The 23,657-nt window shown below is 34.2% G+C and overlaps 1 non-coding gene across 1 annotated transcript; it reads right to left on the reverse strand.

Annotated features, from left to right (window-relative positions):
* Positions 1 to 5,881: 5,881 nt before the first annotated feature.
* On the reverse strand, positions 5,882 to 5,988 carry LOC131183485 (small nucleolar RNA R71). The gene has a single exon (XR_009151540.1). It is a non-coding gene; the product is annotated as a small nucleolar RNA R71 (small nucleolar RNA).
* Positions 5,989 to 23,657: the final 17,669 nt, after the last annotated feature.

Below are 23,657 nucleotides of genomic sequence, written 5' to 3' on the forward strand. Positions count from 1 at the left end.
GAGTTTGAGGGGGGGGGGGTGTTAGCATAATTACAGCAATTAGCATGATTATAGGAGATTTGTGTAGCATAATTATAGCAATTAGCATGATTATAGGAGATTTGTGTAGCATAATTATAGCAATTATTATTCTTGTCCAAATTAGTTCATATTTTCATGTATAAATAGATGTAATATCTCTGTAAATGAGACACAGACAAATACACAATCCTTTTCTTCATTACTTGTATTCTTTCTTCTAACACACACACACACACATATACATATACATATATATATATATATATATATATATATATATAGATATATATATATATATATATATATATATATATTCCTCAAAATTTGAATCTTTTTAATACATTTTTTATTAATCAAAAGAAAAATTTTAAAAATATAGACCACTAATTTTTAAATTTTGTTATATCAATAAAAACTAATCTTTTAAAAATTAAAATGTATACTCATTAATTTTTTTTTTGTTTTATTGGCTAATAAAAAATCTTTTAAGTTACTAAAATGTTGGTTATTTAATATTTTTTCTTTTTTGGGCCAATAAAAAAATCAATGAATGACGATTATAATATTTAAATATATAGGCTAATAATATATATAACAACTAGATCTAATTATTTTATTTACCTCGTTTACAATTTAATTTTTTTAAAATTTTTTTTTATAATTTAAAAATAAATTTAAAAAATATAGGTGACACATTTTTCAACTAATTTCAGTTAATAAAAAATGGAGTAATTAAATTTTTTATTTGATTGGGCTAATAAAAAAAATCAACCTTTTAAAAGTTTGTTAAGATTTTTTGAAGCTAAATGTGAGAGACAGTTAAAAACATACTCATATTTAAAGTACTCTAAATTAAAAATTAAAATTTTTGATAAGGTGTGGCTCTGTTTCACCATCCGAGTTTAGTGTTAGACAGATGCAACATTTAGACGTAAGTGAATCATCTATTTAACTCACAATTTAAATCTTTTTAAAATATTTTTTATTGCTTAAAAGAAAATTATAAGAGGTGGGCCACTAATTTTTCAATTTTGTTATATCACTAAAAACCAATCTTTTAAAACCTAAAATATGGACTCATTAATTTTTATCTTTAATTGGGCCAATAAAATCTTTTAAATTACTAAAATATTAGCCTATTAAATTTTTTTGCTTTATTAGTCCAATAAAAAATAACAATTAATGACGATTATTAAATTTAGATATATGGGGCTAAGAACGGATATAACAATTAGACATAGGTATTTTATGTACCTCACTCACAATTTAATTCCTTTTAAATTCTTTTTTATTACTTAAAAATAAATTTAAATAATATCAATGATCAATTTTTTAATTAAGTTGAGCTAATAATCCATCGAACACTGAAGTTGGAGGTTCAAACAAAACCATAGCCTATATGAAATTTTAGTTTTTCATTTAGAGTACCTTAAATGTGGGAATATTCTTAACTGTCTCTAACGTATAGTTTCAAAAAAAATCTTAACCAAATTTTAAAAGGTTGATTTTTTTATTAACCTAATTAAATAAAGAAATTAGTGAGCCAATATTTTAATAATTCGAAGATTTTTTTATTGGTCCAATTTAGTTGAAAATTTTATTATTGATATTTTTTAAGTTCATTTTAAGTAATGAAAAATAATTTAAGAAGAATTAAATTATGAATAAGGTACATAAAACAGCTAGGTCTGGTTTTTATGTCTGTCATTAGCTTCAAATCTTCCTAATTGATGACAGTGAATCTATTTACATACCTAATCATCATCATGGATGTTTGGAGGTAAATTAGTAACCTACAATAGAAAATATAACATTTAACAATCACATATCTGATTCAAGATATTACATAATAACTAGCAAGTACAAAATCTTTGATGTCCTACTCAATAATTTAGGTTCTTCTACTATGTGGATATGTAACCTTTTGAATCTCCTGTTGAACAAGCTTCAGTGAGAAATTGAACAAGTTTTGATTTCTTATAAGAACTTGTTCAATGAGGGACATTCAAAAAATTCTACCATCCAACTATTAAGATGGAAAGGACTGGAAAAGGGGGCAATTAATATGTAGGAAATGGTGCTAACTAAGGGTATTATAAGTATGTATCATGCTGGTGTCGGCTAATTCTTGTACATAATCTGCAACTATTTTTGAGATTTATGTGATACTAGCATTCAAAATAGTATTTAAAAGAAATAAATTAACAAACACGTAAAAAAATTATAACTCAGATTCATGGGAAAAAGTGATACACGCATATAACTAATAAATCCATCTAAATTTCCTCTAACAGATAATGAAATACACATGACTTTGTTTTTCTATTTTAAACTTCATTTTTGTGAAAACCTTTAAGTGCACTTTTAATTTTAACTCAAATCTTTAATGTTATAAATCCAATCTGAATATTAATAAAAATTTCTATTTTAACAATTAAATAATTTTAAGAAAATATAAAGGAATATGTCAACCTACACATATAACATAAAAATAATTAACTTGAATTTGACTCATTTAATTAATCATATCAAAATGCTTGACTCTAATAAATTTATATTTATAACACAAATTATACGATACTATTTGTGTAACACGTTTAAATAAATGGATCATTAATGGTTATGTGACACTACATAATATGTTTTTTTTTTTATAAGTTGGAAAATTTTATGAAAAAATGAAAAAAAAAAAAACTAAGACACCTAGTTGAATAATCTCCACATAGGGACAAAACCTAAAGAAAAATCACAAGAGTGAAGGACAAGAAAAGAATGATACAGCATACAATATGTTTAATCCATTTAAATAAACTGGTCATTTTAAATATCACATAATACGACACATTTCACATTTAACTTGTTTAAAATTTTAAGATACATATTAGGTAGCATCATTCAAATATAAAAATATCATTCAAAGATCATTCAAATATGCAACCATTATCCAAATAACAAAATTAATTAAAATTACACAATCACAATATAAAGTTTCAAGTTTGTAAATATGAACTTCACAAATAATTATCTTCCACCAGATTGTTGATGGAATTTGAGCATTGAATTAGTGAAGAATTGAAAATACAATGGATTGATGTACGAGTGTGCGGTTTTAGTTTGATTCAAGGTTTGTATAGGAACCGAAATCGAATCGAAATTTTGATATTGTTCTAGTTCATTTCTTCATTGTTTTGGTTTCAATTCGGTATGGTTATTGGTTTTTCAGTTCTGCTTTGATTCAGTATGATTTCAGTTTGATTCTTAAAATAATTTTATGCAATTATTTCCTTCAAAAAGTCATATTTGAATTAGCATATAAGTTTTGAATTGAGTTATTAATATATAATATATTATATAATATATCTTTTAGTTATTTCTAAATATATATTATCTTTAATTATAAAGTGCATATATAATTTAGGATTAAGTATATTATATAATATAATAGCATAAGTATATCATATAATATATATTTTAACTATCTATTAATTATGTAATATTTAACTATAAGATGCTGATAAGTGCATAATTTATTAATTTTATTCCCATCACGTTTAGTATTTCTAGTATTTTTTTATGTTTAATTTAGTTGGTTAGGCATTTCATATCAATTAGGCATGATCTTAATGAGTTTTTGGAATAATGGCATTAAATTGGGGAATTTCTAACATATTTTTTCCTTGACCTTTGTTTGGTTTTTCAGGTGTAACTTAAGTTTTAGGTTTTCAAATTGAGTGACGTTTGATCCGTTGGAAAGCTAAGATAGAGCACTACAAACATCTAAGAGGGACCAAAGCCCAGTTCAGCCTTGAAGACAATCAAAATTAGCCCTGAAGCCAGAACAGATTTTTAGTATGGACTTGTGAGACCATGTTTGGTGTTTAATTCATATCTGGAGCTCTAGATGTCCAATCGAAGCAAACTCAGGCCCATTCAAACCTCAAAGGCCGCCTCTACAATTTTTGTGAAGGGCTAAAAGCGAGATAAGACCGTTTTAATTATCAAAAATAACAGCAAAATTGTCATTTTAGGCTGGATGCTCTATTAGAACCAGTTTTGGTTTTTAGCCCACAACTTGGGTTTTAGACATCCGATTTGGGCAACTAAGTACTCGTTGGAAAGCTAAAAAGTAGGGCTACAACTTTCCTGAAGAAGTCAAAGACAGAATCGCAAGGGAAGTGGCTAAAAATTGGCTGTGATTGTAGTGCAGAGAATCTATCTTTTTGAAATTCAAAAATTTTCCAAGTTTGGTTCTTATCTGTGGATTGGGTTTTTGATTATAAAGCTCATCTTTGGCAGCAGTGAACACATTCATTCAGACCTTCGACACCTTCATTACACCTTCATTCTCCATTCAAGTCGATTGTTTTAGATTTCTCCATTTTATTTTTCTTTTTGTAAGCCATGAACATGAGTGGCTAAATTTCTAAATTTAGTTCAAGGGATTCTAGTTCTTATGCATAATTTGTGAGGCCAGGTTCTTAATTTAAATTATGCCTTTTCGAATATCTATTGTTTTCCGATTTTATTGTTTTTGATCTATTGAATGATTTGCTGAAAAGGCCTATTAGTTAATTGTTTGATGTGATTAATTGCTAGTTCATCTTCATAATCTGTAATTGTTGTGTAAGATTGAATGTGAGTAGCAATTAGGTTTTATTGATTATGATCAAAGTTTTTAATAATAACCTAAAGAAACAATAGGGTGAATTAAATGATTTATGCTTTATAAATCATTATTCAGCTTAACTACTTTCTATTCTTAAAGCAGTTATTAAATTAATGATGATTGCTTAATACCAATTCAGTTAATAATTAGAGTCAATAAGAATGCTAGGCTCGAATTGATGAGTATAAGGAAGTTAGAGGTTTTACCTCACTGTTTGGTAAATCTACGTTAAGTATTCAATAAGAGATAATTATATTTATTTTGTCTATGATCGAGTCATGCATTGGAATGCGAATTATCTTGGACTAAAGTTCTTTTAAATTAAGAGTTTAATATCTAAAGTTTGTTATTGAGGACTGAAGGTTTATTGGATTTCGTATTTTTAGTGTTAGAATATTTTGTTATTAACTCTGTTTGTGTGAAGTGTTGCTGTTTTTAGATTTTCAGTGTAAATTATGGTGTTACTATTCATCAATAGAATTTTGGTTGAATTAAAAGGGCGCTCTATACTTGTTTTGAAGGAAATGATGTTCTGAATAAGACTAATCAATCCTTAGGATTCTTTGGCCCCACCCTCTTGGGGCCAAATTCTATCGTTTTCTAAGGTTTTGAGGCATTTTTTTGTTTTTAGTTTGATTTTTTTTGTTTATTTTTTTTTATTTATGACAAGAACTTCTCAATCTGGTGAGTTGCTCTTTGATCCAGAAGTAAAAAAAAATAGCTAAACAATTGAGAAATTTGGCTAAGCAAGCTAAGTAAATTCTGAGTACATCTGAAGGATTCCAATCTCCAAGGGAATTAAGTTCAGATTCAGATTCCAAAAATGAAACCATGGCTGCTAGGACTTTGAAAGAGTTGGCTACTCCTAATCTAAACCAACAACCTTTGTGTATTCAATTCCCTACTTTAAATGTTGCTTTTGAGTTAAAGTCTAGACTAATCCATTTGTTGCCTAAGTTTCATGGTCTTTCAGGTGAGGATCCACATAAGCATTTAAAGGAATTTCATGTTGTGTGCTCCAGCATGAAACCTCAAGGAATTTTAGAGGACCAGATTAAGCTTTGAACTTTCCCTTTCTCACTGGAAGGCACAGCTAAGGATTGGTTGTATTACCTTCCTTCTGGATCTATCAACTCATGGAATGAAATGAAGCAGATATTCTTGGAGAAGTATTTTCCTGCTTCCCGTGCTGCTAACATAAGAAAATAAATTTGTGGCATTTGGCAGTATAATGGAGAGAGTTTATATGAGTATTGGGAGCAATTTAAGAAGCTGTGTACAAGTTGTCCCCATCATCAAATAAGTAAGCAATTTTTGATTCAGTATTTCTATGAGGGACTTTTACCAATGGACCACAGTATGATTGATGCTGCTAGTGGAGGAGCTTTGGTTGAAAAGACACCAAATGAAGCAAGGAGGCTGATTGCTAACATGGCAGCAAACTCTCAGCAGTTTGGAATAAGAATGGATCACACACCTGAGAAAGTTAATGAGGTAAGTACATCTAGCCTTGAGAAATAGATTTCTAATTTAACTTCTTTGGTGAGGCAATTGGCTCTAGGGAACATGCAAACTGTTAAGGTATGTGAAATTTGTTCAGGTTTGGGTCATGCTATTGATATGTGTCCTGCATTACAAGAGGATGAATCAATGCAACATGCTAATGCAGTAGGAAATTATGGACAGCCAGTAGGTATTATTCCTTTTCTAATACTTATAATTCGGAATTGCGAGATCATCCCAATTTGAGTTATGGGAATCAACCGGTACAAAATCGATACCAGTAGCAGAGACCACAAGTGAATCAACCACCTCCACTTCTCTCAAATCAAGGTATGTCACTTGATGAAATTGTTAAGGCTTTGGGTAGTAATACACAACAGTTTCAACAGGAGACCAGAAATAGCATTCAAAATATAAAGAGGTAGTTTGGTCAGTTAGATTCATCTGTGAGTAAGCTTGAAGCTTAAGGTTCTGGAAAGCTTCCATCACAAATAGTTATGAATCCCAGAGAAAATGCAAGTGCTATAGTGTTGCAGAGTGGGAAAGAGTTGATAACCAGACTCCACATGAGTCAATGAAAAAGAAGAAGCAAGGAGCAAAAGAGTCTGAAGTTCCTGAAGTTGAAGTAAATACTGAACCTAAACTGAATAAGGTTAAGCTAAGACTAAGAAAGAAGAACAAGAGAAAGAAATTTTAGAGACTTTCAGAAAGGTAGAGGTTAATATACCTTTACTTGATGCCATCAAACAAGTCCCCAGGTATGCTAAATTCCTTAAGGAATTATGCACTACAAGGCATAAGTTGAGGAATAATGAGAAGATCAGTGTTGGGGAAAATGTATCAGCATCAATTCAGTGAAAATTACCCCCTAAGTGTAAGGATCCAGGTTCGTTTTCTATTCCTTGCAAAATAGGTGATTCTAAATTTAAACGTGCAATGACAGATTTAGGAGAATCTATTAATGTCAAGTCATATTCAGTTTTCCAAACTTAGAATTTGGGTCCTTTGAAAGAAATCAGTGTCACTATTCAGTTAGTTGATCGTTCTAATGCTTACCCATTGGGAGTAGTTGAGGATGTGTTGGTGCAGGTTGGAGAATTGATTTTTCCTATAGATTTTTACATTTTGGATATGGAGGATAGTGTTCCCACATCAAACTCAGCTTTGATTTTGTTCGGAAGACCTTTCCTAAAAACTAGCAGGACAAAATTTGATGTGGATGATGGTACCTTAATTATGGAGTTTGATGGAGAGACTGTCAAATTTAATATCTTTGATGCCATGAAGTATCCTATTGATGATCATTCTATCTTTTCTATTGATGTTGTTGATACATTTGTGTAGGATATTTTTGAGTTAAGCATGGAGGATGAGTTAGAAATGGTGATTAGTAAAGGAATTTAGGAAGTTAGTATCACCATTAAGGGTAGAGGTTCAAAATGCAGTAATGGCATTGCAGTTATTACCTCCTGTTCCAAAAAGGTATGGAGTATCAAAGATTGATTTACTTATATCTCACACAAAATTATTACCTTCTATTGTGCAGGCACCAGTTCTTGATCTCAAGCCTTCACCTGAGCATTTGAAGTATGTTTACTTGGGAGACAATGAGACACTTCCAGTTATCATCTCAAGTAATTTGACAAAAATTCAAGAAGAAAGATTGACTAGGGTTCTGAGGGGGCATAAGGAAGCAATTGGATGGACAATAGCTAACATCAAAGGCATAAGTCTATCAGTGTGCATGCACAGGATTTTATTAGAGGATAATGCTAAACCAAGTAGAGAAGCTCAAAGGAGGTTGAACCCATAGATGATGGAAGTTATGAAGAAGGAGATTTTGAAGTTACTAGATGTAGGGGTTGTTTACCCAATTTCAGATAGTAAATGGGTGAGTCCAGTCCAAGTAGTGCCAAAAAAATTAGGAGTCACTGTGGTAGCAAATCAAGATAATGAGTTTGTTCCAACAAGGATTCAGAGTGGATAGCAAATGTGTATAGACTACCGCAAGCTGAATTTCACAACAAGGAAGGATCACTTCCCATTGCCATTCATTGATCAGATGCTTGAACGGTTAGCAGGTAAGTCTTATTTCTGCTTTCTTAATGGTTTTTTGGATATAATCAAATTGTGATTACACTAGAGGATCAAGAGAAGACTACCTTTACTTGTCCTTTTGGAACTTTTGCTTTAGAAGGATGCCTTTCGGGTTTTATAATGCACCTGCCACGTTTCAGAGATGCATGATGAACGTATTTTCAGATTACATTGATAATTGCATTGAGGTGTTCATGGATGATTTTAATGTGTATGGTGATTCATTTGATGCATGTTTACATCATTTGACTTCTGTTCTTGAGCGATGCATTGAGAATAACCTTGTTTTGAATTACGAGAAGTGTCATTTTTATGGTCGAACAGGGGATTATTTTGGGTTATGTTGTCTGTAATAGGGGTATTGAGGTGGATAAGTCTAAAATTGATTTATTTGTGAACTTACCTTACCCCACAACTGTAAGGGAAGTACACTATTTACTTGTTCATGCAGGTTTCTATCGCAGGTACATTAAGGACTTCTCTAAGATAGCATTGCCTTTGTTTAGACTCTTGCAAAAAGATGTCTCTATTGAGTTTAGTGAAGAGTGCAAGGAGCCTTTTGACAAATTGAAATATGCATTGACATCACCCCCTATTATTTAGGCTCCTGATTGGACTATGCCATTTGAAATTATGTGTGATGCGAGTAATTATGCAGTGGGAGCAATTTTAGGATAGTGTGTTAGGAAGCTCTTTCATGTGATTTACTATGCATCTAGAATACTCAATTCAGCTCAGCACAATTATTCTACCATCGAAAAAGAGTTTTTTGCTATATTTTTTGCTTTAGATAAATTTCAGTCATATTTTCTTGGTTCTAAAGTAATTGTCTTTTTTGATCATGCAGCGTTGAAGTATCTCTTGGCAAAGAAGGAAGGAAAACCAATGTTGATTAGATGGATCCTTCTGCTGTAAGAATTTGATCTTCAAATCAAAGATAAGAGAGGAGCTGAGAACCTGGTAGCAGATCATTTGAGTAGGTTAGTGACACAAGAAGAGCCAGTTCCTTTGTAGGAACTTTTTCCTGATGAGCAGTTATTTAAATTGCAAGGTATGATCCCTTGGTATGCTGATTTGGTGAATTATTTGGTTACTAAGATTGTGCCTTTTGATTTAAGTAGAGCTAAGAAAGAGAAATTGAAAAGTGAGGCTAAGTATTATGTGTGGGATGACCCATATTTGTGGAAATTTTGTTCAGATCAAATTATTAGGAGATGTGTTCCTAATAATGAGTTCAATCTATTCTTGCTTTTTGTCATACCTATGCTTGTGGAGGTCATTTTGGACCTAAGAGAATGGGTAGGAAGATATTGGACTGTGGTTTCTATTGGCCCACCATATTTCGTGATGCTTATATTTTTTGCAAGAATTGTGAGCAATGTCAAAGAACCGGAAGTATATCTTGTAGGAATGAGATGATTCAAAATCCAATACTAGTTTGTGAGATTTTTTATGTGTGGGGTATTGATTTTATGGGTCCATTTCCTTCTTATTTTGGCTTTGTTTATATATTACTTGCTGTTGATTATGTTTCGAAATGGGTGGAAGCCAAAGCCACCAGGATTGATGATTTTAAAGCTGTTGTAGTTTTTATCAAGTCAAACATTTTTAGCAGGTTTGTAGTTCCTAGAGCTTTGATAAGTGATCGGGGCACACATTTTTGTAATAGAACTATTGAGGCATTGTTGAGGAGATATGGTGTTTTCCATAAAGTATCTATAGTTTATCACCCTCAAACAAGTGGGCTGGTTGAGGTGTCTAACAAAGAGGTAAAGTCCATTCTAGAGAAGACAGTGAAGCCGAATAGGAAGGATTGGAGCCTTAGATTAAATGATGCTTTGTGGGCATATAGGTATGTCCCCCTACATATTGGTACTTAATAAGTTATGTCACCTTCCTGTGGAGTTAGAACATAAGGCTTATTAGGCTGTTAGACATTTTAATTTGGATTTGGACACTGCTGGTGTGAAAAGAAAATTATAATTGCATGAATTAGAGTAAATTCGGCTTGAGGCTTATGAGAATTCTAGGATCTATAAAGAAAAGACCAAGGTATTTCATGACAAACTAATTCTAAGGAAGTAATTTGTGGTTGGGCAAAAAGTTTTATTGTATAATTCCAAATTGAAGCTTGTAACAGCCTGATCCTTCTCCAGTTAGTATTATCCGCTTTGGCCCATGGGCCTCACGGATTTGTCCCTTGGGAGGTTTCATTCCCAAAAGTGCGCTGACCAGGTGAGGAAGACTCCCACATATATGGCCCAAATCTTTTCTTCCCGTTTCCGATGTGGGACACGAAGTTTCCACCCGGTCGTATTTGGTTGAACAAGCATGTCCCAACCCCATCCCTGGGTCATGACAAGCCCACCAGCTTCCGCCTGGTGCGTCCTCGCACCACACACCGTACTAGAGGGAGTCCAGCTCTGATACCAAATTGTAACGGCCCGGCCCACTAGTGATATTGTCCGCTCTGGGCCAAAGCCGTCACGGTTTTAAAACGCGTCATTAGGGGTTACGAACCACCAACTTATAAACCCAGCATCTCTCCCGTGTTTTGTCGATGTGGGATTTGCCTAGGGTGTTACACATCTTCCTCAGGTATCAAGTCTTTTGGAAAACTTCCAAATCAGCCTAAAAACCCAAAAGAGCAGTGTCAAGCTATCACTTTAAGGAGAGGGAAGGTTGTAAACAATGAGAAGAGTAAAAAAAGTGAGAAGAGAGAAAATGAGAAAGAAATTGATGAGAGTGAAAAATAAGAAAGTGAGAAAGAAAGTGCCAAAAAGGGTAAAGAGAAAGTTGAAGAGAAGGAAAAGAAGTATATACCTCCAGAGCCTTATAAGCCACAACTTCCTTTTCCACAAAGATTTCAAAAATCCAAGCTTGATAAGCAATTTGGGAAGTTCTTAGAGGTTGTAAGACCCTAGGCAAATCCTACATCGGCAAAACACGGGAGAGATGCTGGGTTTATAAGTTGGTGGTTCGTAATCCCTAATGGTGCGTTTTAAAACCGTGAGGGCTTCAGCTCAGAGTGGACAATATTACTAGTGGGCTGGGCCGTTACATTTGTGGTATCAGAGCAGCTCTGCGTGCAACCTTGAATGATGGTGGGGCAAACCTCAGCAAGGACGCTGAGTCCCATAAGGGGGGTGGATTGTAACACCCTAGGCAAATAGCACATCGGCAAAACACGGGAGAGATGCTGGGTTTATAAGTTGGTGGTTCGTAACCCCTAGTGACGCATTTTAAAACCGTGAGGGCTTCAGCTCAGAGCAGACAATATCACTAGTGGGCCGGGCTATTACAAAGGTTTTAAAGAAGTTATACGTAAATGTGCCTTTCATTGATGCTCTTTCACAAATGCCCACTTATGCAAAATTCTTGAAAGAAATTCTCTCAAATAAAAGGAGACTTGAAGACCGTGAAACTGTAGCTTTGACAGAAGAATGTAGTGCCATACTTCAAAGGAAACTTCCTCCTAAGCTCAAAGACCCCGAAAGTTTTCAATTCCATGCCATATTGGAGAATCATGCTCTACAAATGCTTTATGTGATTTAGGGGCTAGTGTTAGCCTTATGCCCCTTTCCATCTATGAAAAGCTCAATATGAGAGATATTAAACCAACCCACATTTCTCTTCAGTTAGCTAATAGATCAATTAAGTATCCAGAAGGGATCTTAGAGAGTGTGCCTTTGAAGGTTGGGAAGTTCTATATACCGGTTGACTTTGATATTTTGGATATGGAAGACGATTCTAGTATCCCAATTATTTTGAGAAGGCCCTTTCTAGCTACAGCAGGAGCATTGATTGATGTTAAAGGAGAAAAATTGACTCTTAGAGTTGGTGAAGATCATCTAGTTTTCAATATTAGTAACACCATGAAGAAGCATCATTCTGAAGCTGATATTTGTTTGAGAATTGATATCATTGATGAGCTTGTTGAAGAACATTTCAAAAAGAGATATAGAGAAGATCCATTTGAAAATTGCTTGGTTTATGGAGGAAGCATAGACAATGACAATCATGTGGCTGCATATGCTCAACACTTGGAAAGTAGTCCACCATTCATTTCTGCTCCAGTTTTTCAACTCACATAGAAGAAGAAAGTTGAATCTAAGCAACCATCGTTCAAGGAAGAAGATGCACCTAAGGTAGAACTTAAGCAACTTTCTTCTCAGCTCAGGTATGAATTTCATGGCCCCAATGACACTTATCCAGTAATTGTAAATGCAAATTTGAGCTCTTTAGAGGTTGATAAGTTGTTAAGAGTGTTGATGTAATATAGGAAGGTTTTAGAATGCACGATTGATGACGTTAAGGGAATTAACCCTCACTTTTGGATGCATAGAATTATTTTGGAAGAAAATTGCAAACCATCTATTGAACATCAGAAGAGGTTGAACCTAAATATAAAAGAAGTTGTTAAAAAGGAAATTTTGAAGTTGCTTGATGCAGGGATAATATTTCTTATCTCAGACAGTACATGGGTGAGTCTAGTATATGTTGTCCCTAAAAAAGGTGAAATAACAGTGGTTAAAAATGAAAATAATGAATTAATTCCCACCAGAGTAGTGATTAGTTAGCGAATGTGCATAGATTATAGAAAATTGAATAATGCCACTAGAAAAGATCACTTTCCACTTCCCTTCATTGATCAAATGTTAGAAAGACTGGCTAGGCATTCTTATTTTTGCTATTTAAATGGGCATTCGGGATTTTTCCAAATCCCTATCCATCCAAATGATCAAGAGAAAACCACTTTTACTTATCCATATGAAACCTTTGCCTATAGGAGGATGCCATTTGGGTTGTGTAATGCACCTGCCACTTTTCAAAGGTGCATGATGGCAATCTTCTTAGATTTCATTGAAGATATAATGGAGGTTTTTATGGATGACTTTTTTGTTTATGGATCTTCATTTGGCATATGTTTGGCTAATCTTTCTAAAGTTTTACAGAGATGTGCAGACACTAACCTAGTGTTAAACTAGGAAAAGTGTCATTTCATTGTTTAGGAAGGGATAGTGTTTGGACATTTATTGTCTAAAAGGGGAATAGAGGTTGATAAAGCCAAGGTTGAGGTTATAGAAAAGATGCCCCCCTCCCACCAATGTCAAAGGAATTCAAAATTTTTTAGGGCATGCTGGGTTCTACAGACACTTTATTAAGGATTTTCTAAAAGAGCTAAACCTTTGTCTAATTTATTAAGTCATGACATACCATTTGTATTTGACCAAGAGTGTTTGGATGCCTTTTGCAGGTTGAAGCAAGCTCTTATTACGGCACCAATCATGCAACCGCCAGATTAGAGTCTCCCTTTTGAAATTATGTGTGATTCTAGCAACTATGTAATTGGAACTATTCTTGGTTAAAGAAAGATAAGAGGGCTTATGCTATTTACTATGCTAGTAGAACACTGGATGAGGCTCAGATTAATTATGCAACAACTGAAAAAGAATTCTTGGCAATTGTCTTTGTATTAGAAAAGTTCATACCTTACATTATTGATTCAAAAGTGGTTGTATTTTCAAATCATACTGCCATTAGGTATTTGCTCCATAAAAAGAGGCTAAACCTAGGCTCATTAGGTGGTTTTTGATGCTACAAGTGTTTGATTTGGAAATTAGAGATAAGAAGGGTGCTAAAAATGTAGTTGCAGATAATCTTAGTAGGTTGAAATTGGATGATGAAGAAATGGATGTAGTCCCTATAGATGAATTCTTTTTGGATGAACAACTTTTCTCTCTTGTTGCTAAATTATCTTGGTATGCAGACTTGGTGAATTATCTATCTTGTGGAGTTTTACCTCTAGGAATGACATGGTAATAAAAGAAAAAGTTTTTGCCTGAGGCAAAATTTTATAGATTGGATGATCCTTTATTCTTTAGGAGATGTTGTGATGGTTTGATAAAAAGATGTATTCCTGATGAGGAGATAGAGAGTGTTATGCATCATTATCATGCTTCTGATTATGGAGGACACTTTGGAATCTTTAAAACAGCTAATAAAATTCTATAGGCTGGTTTCTTTTGGCCAAGCCTTTTCAATGATGTGAGAAAATTTGTGTTAGGATGTGATAAATGTCAAAGGAGTGGAAATCTGTCAAAAAAAGATGAAATGCCCCAAAATGGTATTCTTGAGGTGGAATTATTTGATGTATGGGGAATAGATTTTATGAGCCCATTTCCTTCCTCATATGGCAATAAATACATTCTAGTTGGAGTTGACTATGTGTCAAAATGGGTAGAAGCTATTGCAACTCCAACTAATGATGCTAAGGTGGTAGTGAAATTCTTAAAGAAATTTATCTTGAGTAGATTTGGAGCTCCAAGGGCTGTAATTAATGATGGGGGTTCACATTTTTGTAATAAGCAATTTGAGAGCTTAATGAGGAAGTATGGCATAGTACACAAAATAGCTACCCCATACCACCCTCAAACTTCAGGGCAAGTTTAAATTTCTAACAAGGAACTCAAATATATCTTGGAGAAAATAGTGAACAATTCTAGGAAAGATTGGTCTATTAAACTAGATGATGCTTTATGGGCATACAGGACTGCTTACAACTACTCCTTTTAGGTTGGTGTATAGTAAGTCTTGTCATGCAACATCCTCACTTTAGTTAGTCCATACGTTCTACTATTTTGGTGACCAATATCAGTCCAGGCAGCTAGAATATCTGGAATTATAATTAGACTAGAGTGAGGAGTTATAAATAAATCAAATAATGATAAGAAAAATTAAGGAAAATTTTAGAAATGAAATGCACTAAGGTTAAATGAGCCGTAGCCCCAGCGATGAGTGAACCTAACGGAAAGTGACAGTAAAGGCCGTTAGCAACCCTAAACCCAGGGAAAACTCCATGAAATAATTTTTGGGATATTAGGGAAGGATTATTGGGATTTCAATGATAATAAAATGCTAAGAAAACACAAGAAAAATTAAATCAATCAGTACACATAATTTTAGCTCGTTAAGCCAAACGGAGGGCATTTTAGTCATTTCATCTTCAGAGATAATTTTTGACCAACTTGTCCAATTAAGTAAATAAATTATATGATATCAAATATGAATAAGCATTGCTAAAAATAAAATTAAAAGTGAGTAGTAAAGAAAAGAAAAGGATAAAGATAAATTGATTTATTAAGTAAGTATGAGGTCATTAAAAACCTTTTGGCCAATCAAAATTCAATAAAATCATTTATAATACATTAAAAAGAGAAGAAGAAGTCAAAAATTGGGAAAAGCTATCAGCCATCCTCATCCTTTCTTTGGTCGAAACTTGTTCCTCTCTCTCTCCTCCATTTTTATGGTTACCAAAGCTTCATTTCCTTAGTTTTCTTTTAACAAAACCCTAATTTTCCAACATAAAACCTTAATATTTTATCTTGGTGAAGATTTTGGGAGCAAAAAGAAGTAGAAAAGAGGAGTTTTTATAAGCTTGGAATTGACTCCATTCAAAGTTAGTGATCAATTTCTTCTCTCTCTCACTCAATTCATGTTTAAAGACATGAGATAAGTTGAAATTGTAAGAAAAATAGAATAAAATTTATATGTATGTATTCCTATAATTTCGGCAGCTTAGGGATGGTTAGAGTTTGATGAATTTCCTTAAACAAAGTAGTATGTTAGCTGCCCTTGACATGAGTTGAGTAATTGAACATTTAATTGTAAGTTTAATGCATGAATGGAACTTGAAAACTTGGGGACTTGAGCAAAATTAGGGTTTGTTCATGTAATGGTATATGAACATTGTAATGGTTAATTAGTGACCATTTGGCTATATTTGATTAGGAATTGAAGTGATTTATGCCAATGGAATTGAGGTTAGGTGTGACACCCCTTACCCGACTACAGTGTAGCCGAGCAAGTTGTGCCATTCGGTGTGCCGGAGCACTCTATTTTATCTTAATTCATTTTTATCATAGTTTTGAAAATAACTTGTGAAATATAATTTATTTAAGCCTTTTGTCGAAATTATAATTTATTTGAGGTTCCGAAAATTGTATAGAAAATCCGGCAGAGTACCGGCTAAAAATTGAGAAAACAGTTCTTCGGAACCTGTGAAAAACACTTCCTATATTCATTTTCCATCATCTCAACTCCATTTATCAAATTCTCAACAATGTTCAATCTCAGTTCTCATTCATCCATCTCATATGATACCATGCATATATCATAGATAAACATTCACTTTTCCATTTACAACCACACTTTTCATTATTTACATGAATATCAAAATACATTACATAAGTTTCAAATACATATGAGAAAATAAAATCAATTACAAAATACCAAAATGACATCTAGCGTCCTACCAATGCACTGACGGTGAGGTGAGGTGACACTATCACTATGCGTCGTGAACGGCCTTACCCAATCTGTGGTCTACTGGGCCCTCTGTCCAAATCTTCAGTACCTACGCGTTGCAAAAGCGACGCGCTAAGCATAAAGCTTAGTGGTGCAATAATATAACCAGAAATAATATATACAAGTAAAGAAAGAAATAAATGATAATTCAGATACTCAAGAATCAATTTAATTTGGTATGGTATTTCTAGTATCAACGATCTTATATACTAGTTTGTTCCTCTTTGGAAGTGCTTAGTTTATAACTTTTCAGTAATACTAGCAGGTATATAATTTATTCTATCTGTATTGTATTACAAGTCTGTACAGTTTTGCAATTTATATTTTTGTTATGTTTCTTTTGCTAATCTCTTTTGCTTATTCATTCAATACTTAATTTAATTGTCTTTGGATTTTCATTATACTTAACTTAACTTAGCTGCTGAATTGAATAATACTTTAATTATCGCCCAAGTAACCTATACTAGGCAGTCGGATGGATAGCAGTCGTTGGCGCTGACACCGATGATGCCTCGGGCGTCATACCATGGGACGCGAGCGTCAACCACGTATGCGATCGGTATGGCTAAAAAGCCATGATATCACATAATTGGCATAAAAGCCATGAATACGGGCATAAAAGCCATGAATACGGGCATAAAGCCATGAATACAGGCATAAAGCCTTTCGCAGTACTGCTAAAACAATACCCTATTGGCATGCCAAACTATCCAAACCAATCTTGTTAGGTATACTAGGGCATTTAATATTTTAAAATATTAATATATTGTGCTTTATGACTTCATTATTTCATGATAAATTTCAATCATAATTCATACATTATTTGATCATTTATATGATCACAATTCACATCAATTATCCTTTTATACCATTGTATTCAAAATACTTCTCCTCTTTACAATAATGAGAACTAATGTCTCATTCATACATTAATACGGTTTATTTGTCCATTCATTATGTTATTCATATTGATCACAATTCTAAACAATGGTTCACATGTACCATTGTATTCAAAACATTTTTCCTTTCTCATTTATACATTCAAGAAACTACTTATGTAATGACAAATTTTATATTTCAAGTTGAGTTTCTAATATTTTATGAATTCCATTTGTGATGAGCATATGTGCTCTAACTATCTATTCACATCAATTAGGTGACTTATTTTTCATGTTTCAAGTAATCCATGAATATTTCATGGATTTCAAATTTATGGCCTAAATTTCTTTTTAACAATTTTGACTAGGATGCATAGTCCATATTTGTCATACAATTCTAAGCATTTAAGCTTAGAATTGGTTCTAGGTCTTCATCTTAATTTACTAATCATTTTGATTACTATTCACCTTACTAGTCAACCAAAATGTTGACCTTTTTATACTTAATGGATATATTAATTCTAATTACACCAAGATCCCACATTTTGAGTTTTACATTTACTAGTATTAATTGCTAATTGCAATTTAAAGTCTCCTAGATGCATTTCTAATTTCAAATTTTGAATTTCAAGTTTTGGTGTCTCTATTCACCCCATTGGTCAACAAAAATGTTGACTTTTACATAGACAATAGGTACATTGGTTTTAATACTCCCGATGTACCACATTTTGCATTTAAAACTTGTTGGAATCAATTACCAAATCCATTTCCAAGCTTATTTCAAGTTTTCATGTCACTATTCACTTCATTAGTCAACTAAAATGTTGACTTTTGCATAGAAAATATGTACATTGACTTTGGCACTTCAAACATACTACATTTTTTATTTAAAACTTGTTGGTTTTGGTCACTTTCTCAAAGCTTAGGTCATTTTGGCAAAATTGCCAATTTTCGGTTTTGGTGCTCCGAAGTTGCACTGTTTTATTGGTCGATTTACTGTTGGAATTTGACAAAACTTCCTTCATAGAAAATGTTCCTTATTTTGTCTAGTTGAATTTCTTTTTTTGAATCACTCCATTTGGAGTTTTTTAGCTCAAGTTATGGCCAAAATAAGTTTACTGTTCACGTGTCTTATTCTGCTTTGAGATTTTAGGTTTTGGCAGATTTTGGTCCAACTTTGGTCAGTAATTTGACCAAGTTAAGTTCATAATTTGGTCTAACTTTCTTCATATGAAATGTTCTACCATGTCTTAGGTTTCCATCGGTTTAAGAATCGCCTAAATCCGAGTTTTCTAGAGAGAGTTATAGCCATCCAAACATTACTGCTCAAATGAAAATCTGCAGAGTTGCAGGTTTGAACAGTAACTGTGACTGTCATTTGGGTTAGGTTTTGATCATAATTTGGGATAGGTTTCTTCATGAAAGTTGTTTGTCTATGTCTTAACTTATTTCTGTAAAAATTTCAGGTCAATTGACCAAATCTACAGTGAGTTATGGCCAAATGAACAGTTACTATTCATTTGGTCATTTCTGCAGGGGCTGTTGCAGGGTGTCCGGATTGGGGCCAAGTTTTGGTCCACTTGCTTTGGTCTTTTGGGCATGGTTTCTTCAGTAAAAATGTGCCATTATAAGCCTAGTTTCATGTCAAATTGGCCAAACACCAATTGGACCAACACAGCCCAAGTTATGGCTGTGTAATTGGACTGAATTTTCAGTCCCTCTGCTGCTGTCCTAGGGCAGCCTACATCTTCACTTTGCAATCCTATTTTTCAGTCCAATTCATGGTCAACATACCTAAAATGGTCACTAATTGACCACTAAAATTTCCATTACTCAATTCAAATGCCAAGTCCAATTTTCACCCTTAAAACCCTAATTTCTCATTGCAATTCACCCATACACCTTAGTTACACACTTCCATTCATTATATATGTGTTTATACACTTTAAACATAAGCTCTAATTCATTCTAAGTCCATCATCAACACTCAATCCTATTCCTTCCTTAGGGAAGCTGAAATCCATGGTATGTATACACATGAATTTAGTCCATTTAACTTACAATTTCATATTAAATTCAAGTCCTTAACATGGAAAATAAGAGTTTTAAGTAGATAGGTGCACTAACCTCTTGTAGGGCAGAATTTTCCCAAGTTAATCTCCACTTTCTTTCCCTTTCTAGGCTGCCAAACACTTCCCAAGAGGTAGAGACAAGTTTTTAGTGAAGGGACTTAGGGGATTTGAGGTGAGGAAAGCATGGAAATTGAAGCTTTAGAAAGCTTGTTAATGGAGGAGTGAGGGAGGAGGTGTAAAACGTTTTGGAGAAGAAGAAAAGGGCTGCTGGCTTTTTGATTTATTTTGGTCTCAATTTGTCTCTTTTATTAGTTACTTAAATGGTTGTTTAATTGTGATTGGTTGGGATTAAGTGAGTGACATCATGTGATGTCATTATCTTTAATTTTCTTTATTTTCTTTTCTTTTCTTTTCTACTAGCTTCAAATTAATTTTTTATCAACATTAATTCATATTTTATGTCATAATAATTATTTACTCAACTGGACAAGTCGGCCAAAAATCGTCTCTGAAGGCGAAATGACCAAAATGCCCTCCGTTTGGCTTAACGGGTCAAAATTGTCTGTACCGATTGAAAAATTTTTCTAAATATTTTCTTGGCATTCTAATGCCATGGGAACCTCAATGACCCTTCTCTGGAGTCCCAAAAATTATTTTATAATTTTTCCCCCGGGTCTAGGGCTCCTCGTTGCGAGAACCGCAACTTCCCTTCGGTTACCAATCGCTTGGGCACCGGCTCATTTGACTTAGTTGTATTTTTATTTCTAAAATTTTTACTAAATTTTTCTTATTAATATTTGAGTTAATTATGGTTCCTCGCTTTAGTTTAAATATTTTTCCGGACGTTCTAGCTGTCCGGACTGACACCAGTCATCGGAACAGTAGACTGTACGGAGTTGCTACCGGGAGGATGTTACATTAGGTATGCTGCCTTAGGTGACCTGCAGGGCTGGATGTGAGTCCAGCAAGTTTGGGCAGCTGTAACTTGAGAGGTGTAGGTTCAATTGGTGCAAGGCCAATTGGACATGAAACTAGACACATAATGTCACAATGTTGGTGAAGAAACCCTACCCAGAAAACTAACCCAAGTTGACCTAAAAACTACCCTAATTCGGGTGACCAACATGTTTTCCCTGGAAAATGACCTAATGAACAGTGTTTGTTCAAACGGTCATAACTCAGTGTAGAAAAGTCCAATTGACCTAAAATTTATATCAATTAAAAGTTAGACAATTTAGAAAAATTTCATGAAGAACACCAAACCAAATTCTTACCATAACCCATCTGAGTTGCTAACTAAATTTAGGATATCAAAACTGCCAGAACCATTTCTGCCCAGAAATTCTGGGTAGATACCAATTCGGCCAGCCTTAAAGAAATTAGCATAACTTGAGCTAGAAAACTCCAAATAGAGTGATATACCTTCATGCCATTCTGTGTTTTATGGCCTTTTGTGCCATTCTGTGATATAATAGCCTTTAGCTATTTTGATTGAGATTACTATACTTGGTTTCATGCCTAATAATTATTACAGTTTATTAGCTGTTCTGTTACACACCGGGAGACACATTGTAACCGATGGTGTGATGGCTCGAGGTACTTGGTACCTAGTGTCAGTTTACCTATTTATCCAGTCCAGTCCACTAGTTTATGTTACTTGGGCAATCAAAATAAATCTTACCAAATTTTAATCAAATGATTAACATAAAATGTATCAGATTACTATAAATAATTACCAGAAACTCGGTCTACATAAAATGTCAGAATACACTCGACATGTTTTTTTCATTTTAGTTATTTTTTATTTTATTATTGGCACCACTAAGCAGTATTGCTTTGCGCGTTGCTTTTGCCACGCGTAGGTACAGGAGATACGGAGCATGAGCCTAGTAGACCCCAGACTAGGTGAGAGTCAGATCTGCCAGTTTTCTGTGTCACCTCTCATCTGCAGTGTATTTTGGTAAGGCACTAGGATTCTTTTTTGCACTTTTGTAAATTGTATTTTGTATTTAGGTCTTCATGTTATCATGTAAATTATAAACACTTATATCATTTTGTATTGTAAATTAATGAAATTAAGTATTGCCTTCATAAACTTAAGTTCAAATTGAATTATATATGATATGGATTGAATGAATAAAAACTATTGAGAAATGTTGAGATGATAGTGATTATTTGGAGTTGAGTATGATTGGAAAAATATTTGGAAGTATTTTCCATAGGTTTTGAAGAACTATTTTCTATATTTTTAGCCTGCACTCTGCCGAATTTTCTAAAAAATCTTCGAAACCTCAAATAAATTTAAAATTTCAATAAATGATGTAAATGATATCAATTTCATAAGTTTCACTTAGTGACCCATAAATAAATAAATTTTGAAATGATAAATAACAATGAGTTAACATCTGGTGTTCCGGCACACTGTGTGGCATATCTTGCTCTGCTACACTGTAGATGGGTAAGGGGTGTCATATTTAGTGGTATCAGAGCATCAGTTTAGGCATTTCTGGGTCTAGATAGAGTACATACCATTGCATTACATTTATAAATGTTGAGGTGACACTGATGCATATCTGTTGTTTTTGGTTCTTTTGATTAGGATATGGATCCTGCTTCTCAAAGAGCAATTGATGATGAGGTGGAGAGTCATACTCCACCAAGGGCTGAATTAGGAGACAGGGGAGAACTTGCTCCACCAGCAGTTGAGGCACCTGCCCAACCTCAATTTGTGTTATTCCAACAAATGACTGAATTTTATTGGCAAATGATGGGGGCAATTCCACCACCACAACCACAGCCACAACCTCCACCACCACCACAGATGTCCCATTTGGAAAAACTACAAAAACATAGGGCTGTAGATTTCTTGGGGAAGAAGCAAGATGACCCTATGACAGCTGAAAATTAGCTTGATAGAACTGGAAGAGTATTGAAACAGCTCCACTGTACCCCAAGCAGAACCTAGAGGGTGCTGTGTCCCTACTTCAAGATGATGCATACCAGTAGTGGGACACAGTATCCAGTGAGGTGCAGCCAGATCAGATCACCTGGGATTTCTTCCTCACAAAGTTTAGAAAGAAGTATGTCAGTAAGGTGAACCTAGAAGAGAGAAAAAGGGAATTTATTAGTCTAAGGCAGAGGGAGCTATCAGTGGCAAAATATGAGCGCGAATTTGTCAGACTAAGCTTGTATGGGAGGGAGATAGTCCCTACAGAGGTTGAGAGGTGCAGAAGGTTTGAAGAAGGGCTAAATGACAATATTAAGCTTATGATAACAGCATTGGAGATTATGGATTTTGCCAAATTAGTTGATGCTGCATTGAAAGTAGAAAGAGTCAGAATATATGAGCAGAACAGAAGGGAAAGACAGCACAAGAGGGGTCCAGGTCAGTCTAGTTCATCCTCTGCTCCCAGTAAAAAGTTTAAGGGTCCTCCTGCTCAGAGTTTGGGTCAGCCTCAAGGTTAGGGTCAGTCCCAAGGTCCCAGACCACAGTTCACACTTAGGAGAGGCAAGTCCACACCATCAGTGGGTAGCTCTCCAGGGACGGTGTTCAGGGGACCAACCTTAGCATCTTCTGCCTGTCCAAATTGCTAAAAGTGGCATAAAGGGGAGTGTTGGCGAGTGACAGTTGCTTGCTTATGGTGTGAGTCTACAGAACATCAGATCAGAAATTGTCCGAAGAGGACTGTTACAGCTACCCCAGCACAAGCAAATAGGCCTGCCCCTGCACCTCAAAGGGGTAGAAGGTCCGGTAAATCTGAAGCAATTGGTCCATCACACAGGCCTGCATCTGAGTCAGCCAAGAGGCCAAAGGCCAGAGTACCTACCAGAGCTTATGCCATGAGAGCCCAAGAGGAGCAAGATGCCCCAGATGTCATCAGGGGTACATTCTTCCTTTGCACCTTGCCTGTGCATGAATTGATGGATCCAGGATCTATCCATTCATATATCTGTATTAAGTTGCCCATAGAGAGGGGAATCCCAGTAGAGGAAGGTGACCAAGACATTCTGGTCACTAATCCACTAGGCCACTGTATGGTAGTGAATAAGGTG

The sequence above is a fragment of the Hevea brasiliensis genome, chromosome 9 (assembly GCF_030052815.1).
Source record: "Hevea brasiliensis isolate MT/VB/25A 57/8 chromosome 9, ASM3005281v1, whole genome shotgun sequence".
In the NCBI taxonomy this organism is placed as follows: Eukaryota; Viridiplantae; Streptophyta; class Magnoliopsida; order Malpighiales; family Euphorbiaceae; genus Hevea; species Hevea brasiliensis.